The 25,806-nt window shown below is 41.9% G+C and overlaps 1 long non-coding RNA gene across 1 annotated transcript in view; it reads left to right on the forward strand.

Moving 5' to 3' along the window:
* Positions 1 to 18,718, forward strand: part of LOC307188408 — a 92,109-nt gene extending 73,391 nt beyond the window's left edge. The window contains exon 3 of the long non-coding RNA XR_013828927.1: positions 18,594 to 18,718. This is a non-coding gene — a long non-coding RNA (uncharacterized lncRNA). The remainder of the gene's footprint in view (positions 1 to 18,593) is intronic.
* Positions 18,719 to 25,806: the final 7,088 nt, after the last annotated feature.

Here is a 25,806-nt window from a genome sequence, read left to right on the forward strand (position 1 = left end):
AAAGGCTCATAACACCATCATTCATAATAGCCAAAAAATGAAAACAACCCACGTGTCCATCAACAGATGAATGCATAAACAAAATGTGGTATATCCACATAATGGAATATTATTCAGCCGTGAAAAGGAACGCAGTACTGATATATTCTACAACATGGATGAAATTTGAAAACATTATCCTAAGTGATAGAGAAGTTGGATGCAAATTATGGTTCCATTTAAATGAAATGTTCAGATAGAGACAGAAAGTAGATTAGTGGTTGCCTGGGACTGGGGTGGGGGCCATAGGGAGTGACTGCTAATGCATATGGGGTTTCTTTTTGGGGTGATAAAATTGATCTGGAATTAGATAGTGGTGATGGTTGCACAACGTAAATATACTAAAACCCAATGAGCTGTGTAGTTTAAAAGGTGAATTTCATGGTATGTAAAAATATCTGAATTAAAAAAAGTCTCCAAAGTGAAAAGACACTCTAGAAACTTATAGCTAAGAGACAGAATCTAGATTTGTGTTTGGAGGTTCGCATGCTTACTTGGGACCTTGCATAGACATGTTTCATTTTGAGCACTTTATAATGTCTATAAAAAGATACTTTTTTTGAAAAGGTAAAATCATGAATTTCAAATATCAATAAATATAAATAAAGCAAATATAAAATGAACCCATATCAGAGGCTTTAATTATTAATTAATGAGGAAATTAGTAAGATATAACAGCAGGTTCAAGGAGTATTCAAAGAATGAGAAATAGATGAGCAGTAAGGGATAATGAAATAAACCTTAAAATAAATATAAAACTAGCCTACCCACAGGGCAATAATCAATTGTGTTCCACAGGACATAATGTATTTGCATTTCTATGGGCAAGACTCATTTGCATTACTATCGGTATTCTTCAATTTACAAAGTTTTGAAATAGCTCAAAATCAATAAAAGGCAGAGGAAAACCCCCAGAAAGATGTGCTAGAGAGGAGATATAGTAAACAAAACTTTTTGCTCATTTTAAAGTTCATAATTTTTCTTGGCTTGTTTAAGATATTGTAGGTACTTTGATGGTTGAATGGAAGAATGAATGAATACTATTGTTTTTTAAAATGTATTTTGTTTTAGTCAGGAGTATTCAGACTTATATATTCCATAATAAATGTCAGTCATGTCAGTCATTATCCAGTTGACACGTATTTATTTAGAAGCTACCCGGTGCCAGGTCAGGAACTTACAATTTAGTTGGGGTGGGCTGGATGGGCGGAACAAAAAACACCTGAATATGGATGAGAAACACTGACAGCACAAAAGGGAGTCCAGAGGAAGGAGAAATCACTGCGGGTTGAAACAACCTGAGAAAGGAAGTGGCATTTTGAGCTGAACCTTCAACACACAACAAATAGTTAATGATCAATCACGAAAGGTAATATACTGAGATAAGTGCGTGTGTTCAGATGACACTCAACCCGGACCTAATCTCAACTTTACTCTCTGTGTAAAGTAAGTCGGGCAAGCTACATAACCCTTCCGCACCTCAGTTTTCTCTTTTTCAAAATGGGACTAATAAATAAAACCTATCCCATGAATTTCTCGTGAGGATTAAGTGAGCTAAGAAAGGGAAAGTGCTGGAAGCAGCATGTTGCATATAGTAAACTCACAATAAATAATACTTATGTCCATTAAACTGTTACTGAGTTCCATTTCTTGCCCTGTAATAGCACAAAGTCAGGAGGCAAGATAGCTGTGTACAGGGAAGGGGAGCCGATTTCTTAAAATGCCTATAAAGTGAAAGCCCTCCCTGACACTTTTATATACATCATTTCCTCTAATTCTTACAATAAACTTGTGAGTTAAATATCATCACACCCTTCTTAAAGGTTAGGAAAGGGGGCCCACAGAGTTGATTAAAATCCTGGTTCATCTTGGGTTGAGAATCAGTGTTTGCCATATATATGCCCTGTGCTCAGAGCAGGAATATACGTGCATTGTGCTGATAGAACACATAAGGGGAGTCCTTCCCTATCAAGAGAAATGTTTTGGCAGGGGGAGAGCCTTCCAGGTTGGGAAAGCTTAGATGGAGACACAAAGGCAAACGGGAAATGGGAAATGAGAGATAGGTTCTATAAACAATGACAATAACACATGCAGCAATGACAAGACAAGAGGAAAGACTAATAATATCTTTATGTTTGGAAGAAAACACACAAGGAGAAGGAAAGAAGGCTGAGAGTGGTGCTCTCAGCAGGAGCATGTAGAATAGATTTAACTCCTTCAAGCCTTGCCATTTCCCTTAGATCAGTGTTGTCAAGCATTTCATTGTAGCATCAGGATCCTTTTGTTCAAACACAACCTAAAATAACTCAGTTAAAAATGGACCTCTGATTGAGACTGAGGCTAGTTGGGGGCTTAGAGTCTTGCCCACTTGGCCTTCTCTACTCCCATTTGCCGAAAGACAGAACTTGAGGAAAATCTTTGGGGCCACAACATTTTCCATAGCTCCCTGGTTCATGGAACACTGTGCAGAAAAACTGAGCTGGATAGAAGTGACAGTCCACCTAAGCAATGTGGAATTCTACACCCAATGGGCAGCTGTCTGAGGTCAGAGGTAGGTGATGTCAATAGTGGTGAGGGCAATGATTCAGGCCAGTGGGGAGGAGTGAGGTAACTCACAAGAATAAAAAATCTGGGTCAGATCCACAAAATCATGGTAGTAGACTGGAACTCAGTAGTGTAAAATGTAGATCAGAGAGCGGAAGCACGTAAGAGGGAGGCACAACTTCCAGTATCTTTGAGGTAAAACAGCTGTTTGTGGACTTCTGGTGACTTTTATACTCCTGAGAGCTTGACCGTCTGGCCTAGTCACTTTCTCTGATCATCTGTATCCAAATATGTATTGTACTGTCCATATCGAAGACAGAGTCACATCTTGTGGTTGGCCAGGGGAAATAGCAGGAGGGTTATCAATCCCACGTGCTTCTTCATATCCAACTAGGAGGGTGGTTTAAGCTTGAGGTTTTGTGCCAAGACCTCTTCATCATCTGAACCATTGTTTTCTGAGACCCTCGTTGGGGGACTCTATTGGCTGAAAGTCAGTAGGTGTCTGAGGGTTCAGCTTACACAAATCAATAGAGCGTTACCAATATATTTGATGGATTTTGTCTCTGAACCTAAGCCCTAGTGATTTCAAGGTCACACTGCTCCTGGTTTTAATTTCAAATTTTCTTTCATGAAGAACCTTTAGAGAATCAATAAAAAATGTTCCAGCCAGGCTGCTGATGACAGAATATGGCCTTTCAGTTATAAGAGAAAAATATCTATTGGCCCTCCACTTGGCAAAGAAGGGAGGCAAAGAAGAGTCTAAGTTATGGAATTTTCTTTGCAAATTGTGAATGTCTTTGTGTATAGTAGTTTGTATAATATTCACTAAGGGTTATTAGAATCTGATAAGCTTCTTTCTTGCTTATAACAGACCATGCATGCTGAGAGTAACAATCTAATTATCCAAACTGCTGGTATCCAAGATACTGTCTCCCAAGATTAATGTGTTTGCATTATGAGTTTCCCTCTGAGTGAGAGACAGTGGTCCTAAATAAATTGCACTGAATTGCTGTAATGAACAATGAAAATAAATCAGCTTCTCACGTCAGTTCTAGATGTGAGTGATTTCCACTGTTGATAGAGCAAGGCCAGTTTTGTGTGTTAGAATTAAAGCAAAGCAATTCTGTGGACCATAAAAAACCATGACAGTCCTTCTCAGTTAAAGGGCTTGCTGATTTCTCGAAGCTCTGTCACCTGCAATTGTCCATTTTATTATTCCTTTCTTCAGATATTCATTTCACCGCATGGCTTTCAACCCTGCCCAGATGCCTTTGTGTAGTCCCAGAGACTAGACTACCTGTGGCAGAGACACCCTGACACTGGGGTTGCTTCTAACACAGTGATTGAAAAGAGACTCTGGAGGCACATTGCTCAAGTTCAGATCCCAACTTCTGTATCTACTATGCACCCTGCAAAGTTTTTAACCATTCTGTGCTTCTGTTTCATTGTCTGTAAATGGGGATGATATTGCAAAAATATTTAAATTTTTTATGAGGACAAAATAAATTCTACACGTAGAATGTGTAAAATAGTGCCTGGCACATAGTAGGTCTTAATAATGTGAGTTCTTAATATCTTCATTATTACTACATACTATGATGGAAAGTGTCCTGGATGTGGAGTCAAAATCGCTGGGTCCAAACCCTTGTTCTCCTAGTGGAATTCCAGATCTACGAGTTTGGGAGGGAAATGTTATTTCAACTCTGAAGTCTGCTTCCCATCTATAAAAGGGGGTAGAGTCTACTTTATGGAGTTCGAGAGGATTATGTAGGAAAGCACATGGAAGCAGGGATAAATTACATAGTGGTCAAGGGCGTACGATATGGAACCACACTAAGCTGGGCACATACGTCAGCTAGCTATGTGGCCCTGGGGAAGTTATTTTTCCTTTCTAGACCTTAGATTTATTTGTAAAATGGGGATAGCAGTGCTATTTATTTTTGTGAGCATTAAATGTTTTAGCAGTTTCTGGCCTGAGTTCCACTGAGCAATCAATAAACAGCAGTGAACCGTGTTGTCAATAAAACACACAGCCAACACCCAGCCCATAGGTGATGCTCAGTGCACCTGTTTTCTACCTCCTTCCTCTCTTTCCGCACCCACCCCTTGGGACCTGCCAGCAGCCTCCTCCCCCTGCACCCAGTTAGGACTTGCTTGTCGCGGTAGCCACAGCTCTCAGACCCCTTCTCCCCTATATGAATTATACCTTATTTCAGGGACCTCAGCTCATGGAATGACTATTTCTTCTCCTACTCGTACTAACACAGGGAATAACACTTCACATTTTTCTTTTTGTAATGCTTTGCACTTTCCAGAGGGTTCATATGACAATAAAATCCTATGGAATAGGGGTATTTATCAGCATGGTTCAACAGATCAAGGGAGTGTGGGCAAGAACTCACATTTATGGAGGGGCTAGGATGTGTCAGACACTCATGAAATAGATCTCATATCCCAGTTATGCAGATGACGAATATGAAACGCAGGAAGACCAATGGGCTTGCTCACCATAACACAGATGGGAAGATCCAGAGATGAAAATCAACAATGGGCCTGTTTGCACAGAAAACAAACTTATGGTTACCAAAGGGGAAAGAGGGGAGAAGGATAAATTAGGAGTTTGGGATTAGCAGATACAAACTACCATATAAAAAATAGATAAACAACGAGGTCTTACTATATAGCGCAAGGAACTGTATTCATTATCTTGTAATCAACTAACAGAAAAGACTCTGAAAAAGAATATATATATATATATATATATACTTATATATGTATAATTGAATCACTTTACACTGGAAACTAACACAACACTGTAAGTCAACTATACTTCAATTAAAAAAGGATCTGCTTGATTCCCAGAGCTTGAAGTTTTAACACAAATCACAGAGAGAGTCAAGGACTTGCCACAGGTGTATTATTACTAAAAATTGGTAGGGAGAAGATTATTTGAATGCAGAGTTTGGTTTTTGCTTTCCTAAGTAAAGAAAATAGTGAAATGTCCTGAATAAGTCAAGAATCTGTCCCTAAGACACTCATAGTCCATGAAACTCATTTGTACAAAAGAGATATTTGTATAACATGCAATAATTCTGAAATAAACTTCTAGTAAAATCAAAACCTGCATTGTACAATATGGTAGCCATTAATTCTATGCAAATATTTACATTTAAGTTTATTCCAACTGAAATTAAATACAATTAATGCAATTAATGCTCTACTCTCTGGGGTCTCTGGCCAATACTGCCTGAGTCAAGAGCTGGGGAAAGTTGTGCCCTGCAGGAACCCAGCACCGTAGAAACTGCATTCTTCCAGCAGTGAAGAAAAGAGCCTGCTCTCCCGGGGACTGGGGAGCAGGCTACCCCACAACCAGGAACAGAAGCTCTTCCTTGCTCCAGTCTCTCTCCTAGAAAATGAAGAAGGGGCATGAAGAAACTTGGGGTAACGGAAATATTCTGTGTTGATTGAGGCAGTGGTTTTATGGGTGTAAACATCTGTCAAAGCTCATTGAATTTTATATTCTAAATGGATGTAATTCCTTGTATATAAATTGTACCTCAGTGAAATCGATTTTTAAAAAATATGGTAAACTCTAAACAGACACAAGTGCGTGCTTGCACACCACCCACCACACACACACTCAACCCAAGCTCAGGATGGCTAAAATGAGAAAGACAGAAAATACCAAGTTTGGTGAAGATGTGAAGCAACTGGAACTTTCCTAACACTGTTGGTGGGAAAGAAAAACGTACAGTGTTGGAAAACCTTTTGAAGGAACTACTGAACCTGAACATATGCATACCTTTGTCCAACAATTCCATTCCTAATAAATAACAGAAATGCAAACATATGCTCACCAAAAGATGTGTAGCAGAATATTCATAGCAGCACTGAAATGTTCAGAACTTCAAATTGGAAAATATCCAAATGGCCATAATAGATGAATGGGTTAACCCGCTGTTGTATATTAATATAATGGAATATTAAATGGCAATGGGAATAGACAAACTATAACCACACAATGTGGGTGAAGCTTATGAATACCATGTTGAATGTAAGAAGGCAAACAGGCATGGAAGAGTATGATTATTCCATTTATTAAAAAATTCAAAATAGGCAACAAGTTATGATTAAAAGTCAGGGTTGGACTTCCCTGGTGGCGCAGTGGTTGAGAGTCCGCCTGCCGATGCAGGGGACACGGGTTCGTGCCCAGGTCCAGGAAGATCCCACATGCTGTCGAGCGGCTAGGCCCGTGAGCCATGGCCGCTGAGTCTGCGCGTCCGGAGCCTGTGCTCCGCAATGGGAGAGGCCACGACAGTGAGAGGCCCGCGTACCGCAAAAAAAAAAAAAAAAAAATTCAGGGCTGTGGTTACTCATGTGGCGGTTAGTGACAGGAAGGGGGCATTGAAGGGCTTCTGGGTGCTCTACTGCATTCTTTCTTGATGTGGGTGATGGTTACATGGCGTGTTCAGTGTATAAGTCGTTGCATTGTGCCCTTATGGTTTAAGTCCTTTTTCTATATGTATGTTATGCTTCAGTAACGAGTTTACTTTAAAAAAAAATTTTCAGCACTGCTTAGTACACTCAGAGCTCACAACCAGTTGGGTTTGAATCGGTTTTAAGGGAACTTGTGCTTCTTCAGAGGGAATGAGCTGTTACCATTTTAGTATGTTGTGAATCTGTTCTTGAGGACCCCCCCAAGTGTCATCTGCAAGAGCATATGGGGTTATCACAGGCAGGACAATATAAGGTGCTCTTCAACTCCCTGTTGATGCGAGGAGGAGAAACCAGGCTGGAGCAGAGAAAGCACTCCTGGTCCAAGGCTGAGAAGCCCTGGAATAAGAGCAGGTGAGCCTCCTTCCCTTGGTAGAAGTTTAAAAGGAAAGGACTTCAGATTGTTTCACTTTACTTTCCTCTGTTAGCTGTCTCTCTGTCTAATTTGTGCATCAAGGCAAGAGGAAACTTAAAGATAGGCCAATGACATTGGTGTAAGCTTGGGTGGTGGATGGTAGTAAGGCATCCTAGCGTAACAGAGGGAACTCAGGCCTTGCAGACACGCATGCCTGAACTTGAACTCTGAATCGCCATTCCTCGGTGTATCTGGGTAAACTTGGAGAAAGTTATGAACTCTTTCAGAGCCCCAGATTTCTCATGTAAAAGAGAAGAGATACATTTCACATTTGGGGTATTAGCATTAAAGTATTAGCATTAAAGTTCTATACACTTTTTTGACCATGATCTTCATTAAGATAAACTTTTAACATTTTACACAGGGACCCAATACAACTTTACATACATGCACATGCACAGAAACAAAACGTTTTACAAAATGATACTCTTGTTATTTGTGGTGGACTGATGTTTTTGACTCTATTTCATTTATTTTTAAATAAAAAGTGCCAGTTGCAACCATTTAAATCTGTTTCATCACCTACTAGGAAGCCACTGCCCACAGTCTGGAAAACACCAGCACACAACCCTTAGTGCAAGGCCCGCGGTCATCAGGCATATGCGCGACCACCATAAAGTTGGAATCAAATAACTTCTTTAAAATTCCATCAGAGTCTGCTGTTCACTAGCAAAACAGGGTCTTTCCAAAGCAAAAACCCCTGAAAAGCATGGTTGTTGGTGGAACTCCTGACCTCAGTAGTGGTTCCCAACTTTGTATCCATATTAGAATCACCTGTGCTCTAAAAACTCCCCAGACCCAAGCCACACCTCAGTCCAATTGAATCAAAACTTCTGAAGGTGAGATCCAGGCACCACTGACTCCTGAAGTCCTCCGAGTGACTCCAATGTGCAGTCGAGACAGTGACCCCTGGTCTAATGGGCCACGTGGGTGCCTGTCCCTATGCCAGCTCTTGCTTCTTCCTTCTCAGGGATCAGAGACAACTGGGCATTCAGCCACCTATTTTGTCGAGGCCCTGAATGCCTGCCAGGAGCATTACCAATGCCCTAGTGATAATACCTTGATACCTACGCCCTGTTGGAAGAGGAATGAGAACTCACTTTCTCAGGCCCTGAGCAGTGACTAAATTGGCATTTATCTGTGAATTCACCTAAAATGACATGAAGGGGCAGTCTGGTGACTTCCTCGGGCTCTTGTTGGGATCAACAGGCTAACGTTGGTAAAGCACGTTGAGGTTCCTGGATCAAGTGACCGAGAGATTATGTTAACAGAGCTGTGGCATTTGGAGTTTACTATTGAGCAGAAATGAGGACAAGACAGTGTTTCCTTAAAGGGTTCACTCAGATCACACCCTGCTGTTACTTCAGCTTGCCATGTGTCTCATCATGTATATGCAGAGACTTAGCTAATGCTGGGAGAACAGAACTTTGCCTTTTTACCTGCATTCTGAAATATATTTATGACCAAAACATCTCATGGCACATAAGATGCTTTTCCAATCACATCAGAACATAATTGTAAAGACACCCTAAATTTCCAATCTAATTGCAGCACTTAGCCCTACCAGAAATCTCTTCCTATTAAAGAAAATATAGCTGAAAAGTGACAGCAGAAATGCTCAGCAAGTTTTCTTCTCTTGATTTTTGCAAGCTACCAGGGTTTAACCTCTCACAAATGAGCACTTAAAACAAAGGTATATTTGCTTCTTATATAAAAATATATTTCCACTTAGCATTTTCAGACATGCTACCATGGGAGAAGGAAAAGAGGTCTGAGAGAGCGCAGAGAGACCATCTATCTTTTGTGTGCGGTTCCGATCAATCATTCCATTTATCTCGTGGTACCAAGCACAGGAGTGACTGACTGCAGTATGGGACTTATCGAGCTCAGCTCTTTGAGACCCCATTTACTCTTCTAGAAGTATGTGCTCTGATTAATAATAGATGCTTAGCCACATAGTTAAGTAGAATGATTGGTACCTTTTACTGGTTGTTTTTAAGACTAATTTAGTGAAACTCGCTGACCAGAGCAGAGGTTTGTTGCTGGGCTAGCTAACAAATGTCTGCCTGTTTGTGAACTCAGAAAGCCCTCCTTCCAAAGATCAAGCTATTGGTGCTCTCTGGAAATTTGCTCCGTTATATGTGGTGCTCAAATCCTTGTGAAGACTATGGCCCCTGAGCCTTCCCTTCTTTTTTTCTATAAGGATATTTCACCCTTTTGGTAATTGTGGAAAAGTTGATGCTGACACATGTACCCCTCTAAGCCAACAACGTAATTAGCTGTAGACGATATCCCATGGACTAGGTAAAGTTTGGGAAAGAGCAGATGGAAGTTTGGTTGCTAAAAACTCTGCTAAGGAATGTGGAGTAAATAAACACTTAATCCAAAACCTAAAAATCAAAAACAAAAATAGAAAGCCTGACATTACAGTTAACATTACGTGCATAGGTGAGTATATATATATATATATATATATATATATATATATATATATATATATATATATATATATATATATATATATAGAAATATTGAGCGTGGGACAGATTTCTTCAAACCCTGCACACACCCTGTAGATAATCCTTTTATTGAAATCTCCCCAACACCTCAGGTTGAGTGGGCCATCTCATTCCCTGCTGGGCCCTGTATGTAGAGATGAGGGTCTGGAAATTCAGATTGCATAAGTAACTTGGCCTTGGCCGAGGTCATATTAAGAGGAGTTGGTGAAATTGTGCTCCATCCTTCAGGAACACAAAGCAAGTATCATTAGATATTGCAGGATACACAGCTATGACTCGCGTTTTCTCAAAGGGGGTGGATGACAACTCAGGTGAGTGTATGAAAACAGGTGAGGAGGGCGGTGTGCTGGCCAGCAATTCTGATGCTTCCCGTGGGTCAGTCACCAGTTCTGCTGCAAAGAGATATTAAACAGGGGAGTGAAGGCATCAGCACATCTTAGAATTATAGGGTCATCTAGATACCAAGATCATCTAGAGGCAAAGCTGAAGCTCCTCAGAGACAGGAAGCGACCACTGTCTGACACTTGCCTTTGTGCTATCAGCTCTCTGGCAACTCACCGAGGGATTCTTACTTTCCTCTAGAACTTTCTTAAAACTTTTGCAGTCCAATGGGACTTAAAGATTAACAGGATTGATGTATAGCAAAACATTTATGCAGGTGGAGCTACTCAGCCCATTAAAAAATAATAATACAACTAATATTCATTGAGTGGTTATTATGTGCTAGACTGTGATAATAACTGTGTGTACACTGAAGTATTTAATTCATCCAAAAACCCATGATGTAGGTCTGGTAATGTTCCCATTTTACAGATGAGGAGACTGGGTTGTAGAGTGACTCAGAAACTTGCTTAAAGCTTAGTGGTAGTCAACGGGTAGAACTGGGACTCAAATCCAGTACTGTTTGATACCAATATCCTTGCTCTGGACCATTATCCTCTATAGCTATATAGGTAGCTTCATGGGTATTTTTTCCTTGCTATTTTCCCCAAAGCTATATGGTTACAATTATCTCCTGAATATTCTTCACCTTTCACCTCCTCCTTAATACACATTTTCTCTTATTTCTTCCCAAGCACCCAAAAGATGTCCTTTCAATGATGGGAGAGCTCCTTTCTCTTAGCGTAAGCAAGACACTGTCTTTGATCTTCCATAGCTTTGAAATGATTGAATCTAGATATTGCCCAACTCTCTTGTCCATTCTGTAAGTGGAGAGAGCAAGTTTGTACTAAATGTTAAAAGTAATGGACCAATATCTAAGAAGCACTAAGAGCTCTTCCACTCAATACTTTCCCAGAATGTAGAAGTATTTCCAATTACTCTGCTTTTCTCCAAACCTAGGATCAACAAATGAATAAGAGATGTCAACTTTCATGGAAGGCTACTCACTGAATGCAGTCTGTTCTTGCTTATTGGAAAACCTTTAGCATGGGTTCTTTGTGTTTCGGTTACCATGACAATATTTGGTCCCTTCCCATGTTTTCTTTTTCCAGATCTGAGGCACACTTCACAGTGCCTCACTTCACAGGAAAAGTTACAACAAGTATTATTTGCTGCCTATGATGATAATCTTAAGTGGATTTCATTCACTGTCCTTTATCAGGATCATGCTGTTCATAAGATGACTTCAGTTTGTCAAGTTATAACTTTTAGCACAATTGATTTTTTCATTATTTATGTTTCAGATTTCAGCTCAAAGATCACTTGCTAAGAACTGCTTTCTTTTTTTTACATCTTTATTGGAGTATAATTGCTTTACAAATGGTGTGTTAGTTTCTGCTTTATAACAAAGTGAATCAGTTATACATATACATATGTTCCCATATCTCTTTCCTCTTGCGTCTCCCTCCCTCCCACCCTCCCTATCCCACCCCACCAGGCGGTCACAAAGCACTGAGCTGATCTCCCAGTGCTCTGCGGCTGCTTCCCACTATGTATCTACCTTACGTTTGGTAGTGTATATATGTCCATGCCTCTCTCGCGCTTTGTCACAGCTCACCCTTACCCCTCACCATATCCTCAAGTCTTTCTTGACTCTGCAAGACTACACTAGACTGCTAAGGTCCCTGCATTATCCCTTTCATTGCACTTTCCACAATCAGTGACGTTTTCCTTTTCAAAAACTAGGCTTTAGAGCAGTTTCAGGTTCACAGAAAAATTGAGCAGGCGGTATAGAGGGTTTCCAGACACGCCCTACCTCTACACATGCACAACCTCTCCACTAACACATCCTGTGCCAGAGTGAAGATTCGTTACAATTGATGAACCTACATCAACACATCATTATTACCCCAAGTCCATAGTTTACATTAGGGTTCACTCTTGGTGTTGTACATTCAATGGGTTGTGATAAATTTATAATGACATGTAGCCACCATTATAGTATCATTGAGTACTTTCACTGCCCTAAAAATCCTCTGTGTTCTGCCTACTCATCCCTCCCTTGTCCCTAATGACAAGTACTGATCTTTTTACTGTCTCCAGAGTTTTGCCTTTTCCAGAATGACATATAGTTGAAATAATACACCTTTTCATATTGGCTTATTTCACTTACTAATATGCATTTAAGGCTCCTCCATGTCTTTTCATGGCTTGATAGTTCATTGTTTTAAGCACTTACTAACTTTTCATTGTCTGTATGTATCACAGTTTATTTAACCATTCACCTATTGAAGGGCATCTTGGTTGCTTCCAAGTTCTGTCAATTACGAATAAATCTACTATAAACAACTGTGTGCAGGATTTTGTGTAGACATAAGTTTTCAGTTATTTTGGGTAAAGACAAAGGAGCACAATTTCTTGATCATATGGCAAGAATATGTTTATTTATTTATTTGGAAACTGTCACACTGTCTTCCAAAGTGGCTGCACTATTTTGCATTCCCACCAGCAGTGAATGGGAGTTCCTGTTGCTCCACATCCTTGCCAGTGATTGGTGTTGTGTGTGTTTTGGATTTGGTCATTCTAATGGGTGTGTAGTAGTGTCTCATTGTTTTGTAATTCCCTGATGACATATGATTTTTTTTTTTTTTTTTTTTGTACACGGGCCTCTCCCTGCTGTGGCCTCTCCCGTTGCGGAGCACAGGCTCCGGACGCCGAGGCTCAGCGGCCATGGCTCACGGGCCCAGCCACTCCACGGCATGTGGGATCTTCCTGGACCGGGTCACGAACCCGTGTCCCCTGCGTTGGCAGGCGGACTCTCAACCATTGTGCCACCAGGGAAGCCCGACATATGATTTTTAACATCTTTTCATATACTTGTTTTCCATCTGTTTGTCTTCTTTGGTGAGCTGTCTCTTCAGCTCTTTGCCCATCTTTAAATCAGGTTATTCATTTTCCAATGTAGTTGTTTAATGCCTGTGTTCCCGGTAGTAACATAAAGCCCTTAAAGGCCAGGGCTGTGACTTTTTTCTTACCGCTGTATTCGCAGCACCTAGCTCAGGGCCTTCAGGGATTCAATAAGTGTTTGTTTAATAAAAGAATGAGTGTGTTCATGAACCTGACCACTACTCTAGTCAACCTGGTATCATTGATACCTGGATTTGCCAATTTACTCATTTAATGACCATAAGTAATTTATTTATTCTACGTCTCAGTTTCCTTATCTCTAAAGTGAAGATAATCCTAAAACCAAACCTTCTGACAGGTGAGAGTTATATGAGATAATAACTGAAAACACTTTGTGAACTTAGTGAACTATTTCTAAGATATTACTTATGATAAAGTCCAGGAAACTGGGCTTTAAAGAACTATTTCAGGAAAATTTTAGGTGTAGGATAATTGTCGTCTACTTCAACAATTGCAGTCTGGTTACAATAAAGCTTAAGGATAGCTCCTGTTAAGTGAGTGTGTTCTATATGCCAAGTGTTTGTCACACATGACTTCTAATCATTGCAACCACCTTGCACTGTAAGTATCATTTTTCACAGATGAAAAACCTGCAGCTCAAAGAACTTAGATAACTTGTGCAAGATCACAGTGACTGAGCAAGAATTTGAACACAGGTCAGGTTGACAGCAAACCCTACATGTTTCTACTTGTCTGGAATGGTCTCTGACAACTAAACTAAATCAGCTCAAATGAAAACTTTTAGCCTGTATATTTTTAGAATTTTCTGTAAGAATAACTCAGTCTATGCCAAAGAAAATTGAGAAACTAGAGAATTTCACTGGTTACTTTGGGTGGTCTTTGAGAAAGTGTCCCGCGTGCACATGCTCCCTTCATCTGAGCTGTGTGTTTGGGTCATTGAGAACCTGAGGCTCTAAGCCCTCACGCACAGACGGGCAACAAGGGCTCAGGCAGGGAGTGTGGTCAGCCCTGCCTTGGCCTTGCTGTGAAGCCAGCCTCTTCACGTCAAATATGGGCTGTGATTCTTTCCCCAATGGGACTGCATGTTTCAGCCTGAGGCCCAGGTGTGAAGACATGAATATGTTCCTTACCCATCGGCACAAAGATCAGACTTAACTTGATGGAAGGTTCTTTATTACCTACAGTGGGATTGTTTGTTCATATCTGTTCAGTGACTAAAAGACTTGACTGTTGAGAGTTGATTTCACAGTGACCCTTCCCCCAGCATCTTGTTATATCCATAAGAGTCTGCCAGAGAAAGATTAGGAGGCCACCTGGAGAACAGAGCACCTCAGAAACAGGGTTTGGAGCTGAATCTATTCCTGTTACTCAGCCACAACACAACAGATGTAGATCTAAAGGAGTCTGTTAGAATCAGTCCCGGGCAAATTTTAGGAGGTTGACAATTGCTAGGATTTCTATTTTAGTCTAGAGTCTGAAAATGTCTTTAGTGCTTATTCTGCTACCTAGGTACATAATTCTCCTAAAGAATGCTGGTCCTTGCCCTAGTTTTTCTTTTCTAAAAGTCTTTTCAAGGCAGAAACATTTCTCTTATTTGTATTGCTGTAGATTATTTCTTATAAAATGTATCACTTCATCTATGATAAAACTAGAAAATTGGCTAAGTGCTCTGTCATTATTAAAAGGCTACAAACAAAAATGACCCTTCTACCCCACTGTCTGCCAGCCACCTGCCCCCAACCAGGCCGTCATCTCTGTCCAAAAACATTTGATCAGGTCTTTTAGGACCTCACATGTGAAAGGGCATCCCCAGCACTAAGACTGACTTCTGCCCTGCATCAGTGCATTTTATTACCCTTATCTGCTTATTGGATTACCATTAGCTGCTTATCTTGACAAATGCACAACGATAAATATAATTTACAGGATTTTGAAACTGTAAGTCATGACTTGTTTACACCGTTCTTTGTTTCCAGGCAGGATTTAGTAGCACATACATTTTATTAAGGAATCCTTCCTCTGCCCCAGTCCAGGCTAGCGAATATATTTCCCAGCTCCTTTCCCCTTTATTTCCCTGCCAAAAAGGCCCAAATAGAAACTGTTGCTTGGTTTATATCCTCCTGAATTTTTTCCCTGTAACAGAAGGCTATGGCGTTTGAGCAAAATATGGTACTTCCTTCACAGCAATTTGTATGTTAGTGATGAGAATAAGCCAAAGTAAAATTCAGAAATATTCCTGACACCTATGTCTCATACATGTGCCAGCAAAGTTTCAAATGGGAATTCACGAAGTAAAGAATCTTTTCCTATTTCACCTTTAAGGAGTGCATGCCTTCCTTCATTTGAGCAGCGTATATCTTATGAAACTCCTGAAGACAAAGCACCTATACTTGGAATCTGCCATGGGCGAAGCTCTATTCTGCCTCGGCATCAGCTCTGGAAGTTCTTTAAAATGTCTCTTTCACTTATTCTAAAACAACCAAACCTTACTCTCTGCCTTGAATGCTTTCCCGCTGATTAATTGATGTTTCTATTTGAAACACTTGCCTGGATTCTGTTGTGGGAGACTCAGGGGCAGGATATAAACACCTGGGTTAAAAATTTTTACTTGGAGTTGAAGGCAAATCCAGAAATAGAATTCAGTGGCTTGGGCATGGGAGGGCTTCAAGAGTCTGCAGACCCTGCTAATGGACTCTGCCATCACTGCTTTTTAAACCTCGCATCAAGCTGTTCGTAAATAAGCAGGGAAGACCTGCCCTTTTGCCTGTTCTTGAAACACATGCTTTCCTTACTTCAATTTTCAGAACCCCCAAAGGGACCCCAGGGCACTAATCCAGGCTGCCTTCTGACCTGTAAAACCCCTGGGTTATCACAATATACCCTTCAGAGTTGGGAGCGGTATAGCTGTTTCACTCACAAAGGCAGATGCAAGGTAAAAGCATTTGCAAGTGATTTTATTATTTTTACCAAGTGTGCTTAAGAAAACAAAATACTCTATTCAAAAGACCCCAGAATTCACCATCCAAATGTCTCAAACTCCTGGGGTGGCCCTTGATCTTAGTATGACTCAATAAGACAACCCAAGCCCCCATCCCACCCTCCAGGAGGGACTCCTCCCAATATCCCAGGAGATTTCTGGGGAGCTCTTGGTCTCCTGGTAAGTCCACACAAGCATCCAGTTTGGCAACAGGCTTTAGGTTCTGTCTTGCTGGTTTCCTTCACCCCACACAGGAAGTCATTCCGAAACCTTTCCTTCCTGAGAGTACTACTAAGTCTTTTGTGTCCAGTGAAATTTATGGAGAGTTTGAATTAACAGAAGGAGATCACTGCAAGCAAAAACTTCACCTTGGATACTGGAAATCCCTGTCCAGAGATTCCATCAGCCAGTTCTCACCATAGGCAGTTTATCAGCAGCCAGGCTCTCTTGGGTACCATCTTGTCACCATCTTTTGGGGCCTCATCCTCCCTTGATGGCCCCTCTTCCTCCCTGCTTCCTGTCTCAAAACATAAACTCCTTACATGTCAGACAAGCTCTTGACTTCCTACCTCACATTAATTTATAGGGCTACATCTGCATAGGCAAAAACTTACTGAGGTCTTCTGAAAAACAAAGGATGATCTACTCCATCCAGCTATCCACATGTTATTGGCACAAATCCAGGGGCATATTAAAATATTTAACAACTGGTATAGCATGGACCTTATTAATCAGAGTGCCAGCCATAAAGCGCCACATGGCCAGACCATGTGCACCATTAATATTCAACTGTGGGGCAAAAAGCATGAACAGAAACTATGAAATTATGGTTTTCCTAGGTAGAAGTTCCCTCCTTACCAAACTCTGCAAGCACAAGTGGAGTAGTTTAAAGATGTATGTTCTCGGGCTTCCCTGGTGGTGCAGTGCTTGAGAATCTGCCTGCCAATGCAGGGGTCACGGGTTCGAGTCCTGGTCTGGGAAGATCCCACATGCCGCGGAGCAACTAGGCCCGTGAGCCACAACTACTGAGCCTGCGCGTCTGGAGCCTGTGCTCTGCAACAAGAGAGGTCGCGACAGTGAAAGGCCCGCGCACCGCGATGAAGAGTGACCCCTGCTCGCCACAACTAGAGAAAGCCCTCGTGCAGAAACGAAGACCCAACACAGCCAAAAATAAATAAATAAATTTATTAAAAAAAAAAATTCTCTTCACAAGGAAAAAATCTTAAAAAAAAAAAAAAAAGATGTACGCTCTCACTGGCCAGGGCAAGTCCTTTGTTTTTTAATTTTCCTTCCAACGGCACTGATATTATTGATATTATTTATTAGTACATGAAATATCTAGACAGAGAAAATGAACATTCATCAGGTGCTTGCTGTGGACTGGGTGCCAGACGTATATAACTGAAATCTCATACACTGATGCTTGGAGGCAGGTAACATAGTCCACATTTAATAAGGAAAGAATGGGAGGCTCAGAGCCTCTAAGATGCTAAATAACTTGCCCGAGGTCACACTCCTGGTAAGTCGTGGAGATGGGATTTGATCCAAGGCTTGGCTGATGTCTCAGTCCTTGCCTCTCCCTGCACACGTAAGAGTGAGTTCCCTAGAATAGCTTCTCTGGTCCTACTCCCTTGCCTTTTGGGTAGACAAAGATCATCATTCAGGCAGTTGAAGAACGTAGGAAGCAGATGACTCCCAATAGCTTCAGCTCCTGCCTTCTGTCTCCTAAACATACACTGAACTCCTTAGAGAAAAAGTTCACTCTCCTGCCTGTAAAAACCCTTAAGTTCTCCAAAGCTTCACAGCTGTGTGAAGAACACTATGCCCTTCCCCACCCGCTCCCACCCAAAAGCCCTGCTACAGAACATTTACTTTGCAGAAAGGCTAAGATTTTATTCACAAACACCTGCTGTATTTTATCCCAAACACCTACTGGCACAATTTATTAACATTGTTGTTATAAATATTCTAGGTGAGGAATTACAATAAACAAAATGACCTAGAATATAGAAATGTTCTTATTTTCCCCCCCAAGTGGAAGTTTAAGAATCTCTTTTCTCATGTTCTCCCATCTCCTACAGTGACCCTCCCAAGGTCATTGTCTCGTCCACTCGTTTGGGATAATGACGGGGTGACTAATGGCCATGTTGGGAAGGTGGAGGTCAGGGATGTTTCTGATGGCACAGGCCTCTCCTTGTTCCTGAGATCTTCCAATTACAATTGTATCTGCTGACAGATGCAGACCTGCTAACTCAGAGAGAAAAAAGAAATTTTGGTATTTTTTCTTGGCACTTAGAGTTACCACGTTTCTCAAGATCTTCTTCACTGGAGGGAAGGAAGAAAGGATTCACTGACAGATTAGACCAGAATTGGCTTTTTCATAAAGTGATCCTGGATTACATCAATTGCCATTAATGAAAGATATGTTTTCCCTGCCAATAAGCTTCCAAATGTTCAACAGAAATCCCCAGGGCAATGCTGAGACAAAATCATGGTGGACAAGCCACCATCATCTCTCACATGGATTAATGTCTCCCCTTCCTAGCTGCTCTCAACTGTTCCCACTGTGTGCTGGGGGGCCCCAAGACCACTCTCAGGCTCAGTGACTTGCTAGAAGGACAGACAGGACTCAGAAAAGTTGTTATATTCATGGTATAGTTTATCATAGCAAAGGCATGCAGATGGAAGTCAGCCCAGGGAAAAGGCACATAGGGTGGAGTCCAGGAGAAACCAGGCACAAGCTTCCAGGTGTGCCCTCCTGGTGGAGTTGCACAGGACACACATATTTCTTTCAAGTGTGACAACGCTTGTGAATTGTTTCAGCCAGGGAAGGCTTGTGTCCAGGGTTTCTATTGTGGGTCAGTCGTGTAGGCATGCAGCATCTACCTGACCGACCCTGGCTACCCAGACTGCAGCCCTCTTATCTGGTAAAACTGGTACAGCCTGGCCTAAGGTCTCATGTTCAACAGAACTCTTTTCAAGCAGAGGATTCCAAGAGCACAAAAGTTATCTCCCAGGAGCCCAACAAAGGCCTCTCCTGAAGCTAGGCCTTTTCTGTTGAATGTGCAGAGTTTGAGCATCCCAGGTCTGCTGAGTTAACCCTCACTTCCCTTGAGTCTATTCTCTGCAGAGATGACTGTTTAAAGTCAGAGAGGTGCTGTTTAAAACTCTGCTCAGAACTCTCCACTCTCTTCCCTTGGTAACACGACCTTATGACTCCACGTCATCTGGTTCCCTATCATGCCTTCACTCACCCCATTTCCTCCTCCTTTGCTCTCTGGACTCCAGCAAGACTGGCGTCCTCCCTGTTTCTCAAAACCACAGGCACATTCCTACCTCAGGGCATTTGTTTCCTCTGCCCAGAGTGCCCTTGCCTCAGATGTGCACACGGTTTCCTTCCTTGGCCACACCATCTGACGTTTAACCCCACTCCCAGCACATCACATATCTTATTCTTGTCTATTTTTCCCTCCTTATCGCTTATCATTAACCATCATCCTCCATAATTTACTTCTTTACTGTTCATTGCTAGTCCCTCCCCTAGAATGTAAACTCCTTAAGTGTGTTATCTGTTTGTTCTCTGCCGTATCCCTGGTTCCTAGAATCAGTGCCTGACATACTCAGTACTATTGTTGAATGAACAAATCAGTGAGGCAAAGTGGTTGCATCCATTCCCATCCTAAGTAGGTAGGAAACATTCATCATCATCATCATATCACCATCATTAATAAAGGCTTACTCTTTTTTTCAGCCATTTGACAGATTACAAAGAATTTTTGTAACCGTTAACCACCTGAGCCTCACCACCCTGGGAAGCAGGTAGGATACGTGGCAAGTGCCTCTTCTGTACTAATGTGGGATATGGGAGAAGGTAGGTAAAAGGCAGGGAGATGCAGAGTAAAGGACACTGGATCCAATGTCTTCTACACTTTGGTCTTCCACAAACTTCCATTCTATGGGGCTTGCATGAGACACTTTATCATTTATGGATTCAGTTTATCTTTGTTTATAAAATAAAGAAGTTGAACTTGGATTTGCTAATTTGAAGTCCTTCTCCTTCTAGAAGCTGGTTGTAAAAGTCCAGTTTTATGAGGTACAGTGTGGTTTCTTTCGACTCATACTGTCCAACTCTTTTTCTGAGAAAGGGCAGCTTGGGTCAATAGTCTTCTCTCTTCAACTCCCATGATTGAAGTTGGGGCTTCAGACCTGTCCAGAGGTTCACTTTAAACTTCCTGTGGAAATCTCTGCTACTGAAACCAGGAAGGGTCATTAACCCCTCCTAAGTCCACCCTTTTATTCTAACCAAGAGTCTTTTGTGCTTTCAAATATGTAACAGTGTTTTAATAACATGGAGAAATGCTTATGCTGTCTTACTAAGTGTTCAAAGCTGCATGTAAAAGTAAATCTAAAGTATTGTCTTCATTACATAAAAACATGTATAGCAAAAAGAATGGAAGTATGCAAAATGTCAGCTGTGGTTTCCTTTGTGTAGTTAACTTATGGTTTTTCCCACCTAGTATTTGTTCATTTCTATACTTTTCAAATATTCTAAAATAAATATGTATTGATAACTAACATTATTTCTTTAATTTGAAATTTTAAGACAAAGCAAATAATAATAATAAGAAAACAAAGTATAGAGAGGCATAATTTATAAGTTATTTTTATTTTCCAAGATCATATTTTGAGATTCTGAACACAGCTGACAACACAAGTTTAAAGTTTGCATTTCCTCTACTTGGGCTTTCTTTCAGCACTTAAGCAATGCCAACGGATAGCCAAACTCTCCTTTTGGGGATGTAAGCTACAGGATCAGAAGTTTATTTGAGGAGAGTAGCCACTAGAATCACAAATCTTAATGTAATTTAAATTGCTTCCAGAGCTATCTTTTGCCCCAGCTTAAATGTTTTTTCACCCATCACAATCCACTGAGAAGTAACTCAGAACCAGAAGGCTTTGCTCTTTATCAGTTCTGGGACAGGTAGACTTGAAGCAGCAGCAAGTTCTTGTTCCAAATGGATGAATCCAATGTTGTCGACAGTGGTTCAAAACAAGTAGGATAGTTCCAAAGCTAAAGCATATGTGTGTGTGTGTGTGTGTGTGTGTGTGTGTGTGTGAGAGAGAGAGAGAGAGAGAGAGAGAGAGAGAGATTCTTGATACTCTCTTAAACTGAGCACTTCCTGCCTGCCTATGTGTAACTGTCCCTAATTGTTGGAAAGTCATGATATACAATAACAACAACAACAGACCCCTCAGTGAGCATTTCAATGCTTCATTTATGCCTTACCATTTAACTGCATGCTGAGGTACCTGAATTTAATCCTCTCTTTTTCTCTCTTAAGTGCCAAAACTGAGTGTCGGTTCTTGTACAAGAAAAGCAAAATCTGTTCTCTCAGGCATCAGGTTTCACAGGAGGATGTTGCATAGAAGTGACCAACTATATCTGCATGTGTTTTGAGTAAACATTTCAACTTCCATTATTGATGTTAATGTACCAGCAAGCCTCTGCCTACATGTCCAAGGGATCAGAACTCAACTGAACTAACTTCCCATAATACAAATCACCTAACTGTGTTCTGTATCAGTGTATGTCAGTGTATGTACTTCATCTTCCTTATAAAATTACAAGCTCTTAAACATTAGGGGCAGAATCTACTTTTAAAATTTTCAAATTCTGTCACACAGTGTCTCTGTAACAAGAGGTGATGGGTTGTCACTGAGACTACCTACAACTGGACACTAAGTGGCCGTGGTTGATGGAGGAATGGGGACAAAAGAGGACAGAGAACTAAGATGCATTGAGCACAAACTCTTGACAGTCACCGAACTAAGAACATTACAAAAATGCATCTTTTCCATAATATCTGTTAGAGGCGTATTATTAGCCTCACTTTACAGATGAGGAAAAGGAGACTTGAGTGAGTGACGCCATTTATAAGTGGAAGCATTAAGATTCAAAAACATTTCAGTCTAATACTCCAATTTTAAGTCTTTTGATTGACTGTTCCAGAACTTCACAGTGGCCTTGGCCTTGAAATTTCCTCCAGATTACCTGACAGTCATGGACATTTCATTCAGTACAGCAAGAAATGTACCATCTCTCTCTTGCTTTTCTATAGGGTCCACTTCCTTATTTGTGACGGGCATCTGGAGCCTGGGAGAACAATTGTTTATTTTGAAACTTGGCTTTGAATATTAAACCCTTTTATTTATAAAGGGCACTTAAGAGCTCTCCAGGGGCTGATGGCTCTAGTATATGCAGGTCGATCCCTGCCCAAACTGAGATCATCTCTCAGAGAGTAACATTTGAAGGCAATGGTCTTTCTCTCTGCTTTCTTGTCTTGTTCGTGGCAGGTAGCTCAGTCAACAGCATGTCAATCAAATCTCAGTTATTAATGGATGTCCTCAGAAAGGACATTTTAGAAATGCACACATCACGCTGTGCGATCGTGAATGTATTTGCTTTTGCACATGACACCCTATAAACGAAGCATATGTGTGCAGTCTGGCCCCTTTGCTAACTCCAGATGTGGAACCAGCTGGACGGAAGTTCTTGCTCGCTGGGCTTTGTGATCACTCCAGTGAGCCAGCCTCCCTCCCTCCTGTTCACAGCATTATAGGCAGCTGGTGATCTTGGGGATACATCTTACATATATATTTAGGGAAAGCCGAACTGGGAAGGGCTGCTGGAAATGATAGGAATGAGGCACCCTGTGGGCTCCACACAGCCAAAGTACTGCTCATGTGGGTGGCTGTGAGGTTGGAAATTTACAGGGGAGGGGCCAGCGGTAAACAAGACGACCCCACCTCGGCAGGGACCCCCTCACTCCTCGGGGACCGTGAGGTCCCCTCCTAACCTTTCCTCACCCCCAGCTTACTCCAAAGTGGTCTGTGCTGGTTGAGAGCTTGGTAGGAACATTTGCTCACTTCACTATTTATTTACACCACACCTGTGTATAAAGAGCTCCCCCTGAGATTTCACAAGACCCTTGACATTACCCAAAAAGAGCGTCAGGAAACAGGGAAAGCACGAGTGTATCTGCCTACATGCAGTGGAGACGTCAGAAAGAGAGCCATTCTGGACACCCATGGATGGCCAAATGCTGTGAGCTCAGAGAGCCCACATGTGCCTTGTGAAAACAGGAACTGACCGTGGGACTCTTGTGCCCGTAGTTTCTGTCAAGTTCTTTCCTCTGAAGATTTTATTTTCCTTGCGCTTTTCTTTGGAGAGAGCTGGACTTGAGACCTCGTTGGTTGTTAATCGAAAACACAATAAACATCGCTTTTACTTAAAATTAGATTTTCGTCCCTTAATACTGAATGGCCACATGAAATGGGTTGTGTAACCCAGGCCGACCGCCTGCTTCTCTTTTTCATAATGAAATGGGCTTGTCTCTGGTTTCATGGGCACGGCAGAGTCTGGGAAAGGCACACATCAGCTTTGCTCCTGAAGGAACACGTCGGTAAAATTCCTCTGCTCTGAGCTGCTTCTCTTTCCTTCACTCCCCCTGCTGAGATCTTCCTTCCTTACTCGACAGAGGAGGAACTGTTTTGGGGATGAAATAAACTTAAAATGAAGTCTGACTCTGTCCCTTACATGGGTAACTTCTCCCCACTTCTGCCTCTATGTGCGTCTCTCTGTATTTTCCTACCCTGACTCAGAGGTTTGTCTATTTTCACCAGCAGACAGCCTCCCACATGCCATGACCCTGTTCCTAAGGTCCCTTTCTGGTTTGTGTTAGAACCTAGAATGGTTGTGTTTGGAGGTTGGGTCCCAACCTCCACCCAGAGTCTGAGGTTCACTGTGGTCATAACAGAACCTGACCCCCGAGGCTGAGAGTGTTGGTATGTGAACCAACACTCCAATTCCAACTTGCTAAGGCAGGACGATGGTTGAGGTTTTATAGAGAGATGGGGAATATCCTACCAGGGAGGTGAGTGGAAAGGTGTATGTTTGGAGCGGTGGGGGGATCTTCAAACAAGAAGGCATAAGCCTCTGCCGGTCAGTTTCAGGCAATGTGGCAACTAAGGGAAGCTTATGAAGTGAGAGCCCTTCCCAGGGTACACTGACTCTCATCATCAAGGTAGATGCTGGCTGTATACGTGAAGGCCAACCTGGCTGCCCACACTAGCCCGAGGTAAGTCAGATACTCTGGAGGACAGGTGCTGTACTAGCAAGGTGGAGATGCCATTGGCCAGGAGGGAAACCCTGAGGAGGAGCGTTTCTTTTTACAATGGGAATGCATGTCCCATTTCCCCAGCTGCTTGCTCCCTGGAATGGCATCCCAAGCCTTGACCCCAGGCTACCAGGCATTGGAGCTGAGCATTCAGCTTGGAATGGCTTGGCATCCAGTCAGTGTGCACATCTGGGACGTGCAGCTGGATTCAGAACTTTGCAGTGGACTCTGGCACTTGGCAGAGTTTTGGGACTGTTAGCACTGACTGAGCTTGGAGGGGTTACAGCCCATCTTTCCTCAGAAGGAGCATCTTGTTCATCAACACCTGCGGCCCAAGGCGGAGAAGGAGACTCTCCTCCACTCAGGCAAAGAGAATGAGGTCACGTTTAAGTTGGATGAACGAGCACATTGCAGCAGGTCCGGAAGTCTGTCAGCCATGGGACGGTGTTTTCCATCCAGAGGACAGCAGTGAACGACAGGATGTGATTAGGGATTCACAGAACAGACTGGCAGCCTGTGGCCTCTTCGTGGCACGCACAGTTCACCCAGGCTACAAAGCAAGGCAGGCAGAGGAAGCCATGCCCACCCTCTCTCCCACCGTCATACTTCCTTAGTGTGTCTGACTCTTGAACGACAGCAACAGCCATTTGTTGAATATTTATTATGTGCCAAGAATTGTACATACATAGGCTCACTTAACCTTTGCAAGAACCCAATGATGTATGATTCTTACTCAACTTTGAAGCAAAGGAAACGAGACTCAGAGAGTTTAAATATCTTGGCCTTGGAGACACAGCTAGGAAGTGGCCAAATGAGATTCTGTGTTGTTTCTCTCTGACTTCAAAGTCCATTATGCCTCATGGCTTTGTCATGCCACTTTCCACCTTGCTTCCCAAGAGCTTTGATAAGGCTTACATCTGTAGTCGTAGCATCTAACTGCCCAGATTATCTAGGATACTGTGTGACTGCTGTAATGAAAACCCAAGATAAGAGTAGCTTATACAGATTAGAAATTTAATTTTTCTCAGCCTGAACAAAAGCAATCCAAGACTGTTGTGGTAGCTCCACAATGCCAGGAAGGCACTACAGCCCCTGCTCACCCACATGGTCCAGTGTGGTTCTTCATGATGTCTTCTTCCAACTGGAAGGATGAAGAAAAGTGGGGCAAGACAAGGCACACCCCCAAAATGGCTTGGTCATATACTCACACATAGCAATAAGGATAGCATGAAAATTAGCCTTTTTGGGAACATTTATATGGATGACTAAAGTCTAGTACCAAAGAAGCAAAGAAGAGGGCAAGAATGGACATTGGGGCACACCTCTCCATCT

The sequence above is a fragment of the Stenella coeruleoalba genome (genome assembly GCF_951394435.1).
Source record: "Stenella coeruleoalba genome assembly, chromosome: 7".
NCBI classification, from domain to species: Eukaryota; Metazoa; Chordata; class Mammalia; order Artiodactyla; family Delphinidae; genus Stenella; species Stenella coeruleoalba.